Raw genomic sequence first — 1,362 nt, forward strand, 5'->3', positions numbered from 1 at the left:
TGATGAGGGCAATGAATGTACAAATGCGCTTTACACAATTGATGTATGTATGGATTGTGATAAGAGTTGTATGAGCCCCTAATAAAATTATTAGAAAAAAAAAAGAAAAAGCAGAGTTCCTTGTTATGCAAACCAGGCCATGCCCAAGTATAATGGGTTCTGAGCTTGACAGAAGTCCAGGAGCACGGGGACAGCTGGCAAAGGGTCTGGGTTACAGCAGCTTAGAGGCCAAGGTCTTCGGCTCCAGGGGCACCCTTGAGTTCGGACTTCCAGGATCTTGAACCTGAGAGAACACTTGGGGCTTTTCTGGTATGGCAAAACATTCACTGTCATCAAATCCGTAGCAAGCTTATAGGATAGGGCAGAACTGCCCCTGCGGGTTTCTCAGGAGTAGAAAACCTTATTGTTATCCCGAGGAGCAGCTGGTAGTTTCAACTAACCTTGCTGTTCAACAAATCTGCCCAAATACTCCTTACAGGGTGGGATGCAATGCTTCATCTTGCACACTTTGGACATGCTGTCAGGAGAGACCGGTTCCAGAGAGGGACAGCATGCTCGAGGACATAATTGTTAGTGCCAACCTGTCAGTTCTGGCCCATAGACACCCTCTGCACAACAGAGCCAAACACTGCTCAGTCCACACCATCCTCACAATTGTTCCCATGCCTGAGCCCATTGTGGCAGCCATTGTCAATTCCTCCCATGGAAAGCATTCCTGCTTTTTGCTGCACCTCCACTTTACCAGGCATGATGTCCTTCTCCAGAGATCGGTCTCTCTTGACAACATGTCCAAAGTATTTAAGACACAAGCTTGCCATCCTTGCCTCTAAAGAGCACCTGGCTGTACTTCTTCATAAACAAATTGGTTGGTCCTTTGAATAGTTCATGTACTTTCAATATCCTTCTCCAGCACCACAATCCAAATGATCCATTCTTCTATGGTCTTCCTTATTCAATGTCCCACTTTCACATGCACATGATGAAGTGGAGAAAAATACCATGGCCTGGGTCAGGCGCACCGTAGTCCTCAAAGTAACATCCTTGCTCTTCAATCCTCCAAAGTGGTCTTGTGCAGCAGATTTACGTAATACAATATGTCCTTTGATCTCTTGCCTTCTGCTTCAATGAGCATTGGCTGCAGATCCAAGCAGACAAAATCCTGACAACTTCAACCTTTTCTCTGTTTATCATGATGTTACCTATGGGTCTACTTGTGAAGATTTGGGTCTTCCTTACTTGAGTTCTAATCCATATTGAAAGCTGCAATCCTGGATCTTCATCAGCAAGTGCTTCATTCCTCCCGACTGGCAGGGCTTTTGTGTCACCTGCAGTTTGCACGTTGTACATATGCCTTCCTCCAAT

This window comes from Echinops telfairi, unplaced genomic scaffold (assembly GCF_000313985.2).
Source record: "Echinops telfairi isolate 266 unplaced genomic scaffold, ASM31398v2 ScPeMD7_70;HRSCAF=299, whole genome shotgun sequence".
NCBI classification, from domain to species: domain Eukaryota; kingdom Metazoa; phylum Chordata; class Mammalia; order Afrosoricida; family Tenrecidae; genus Echinops; species Echinops telfairi.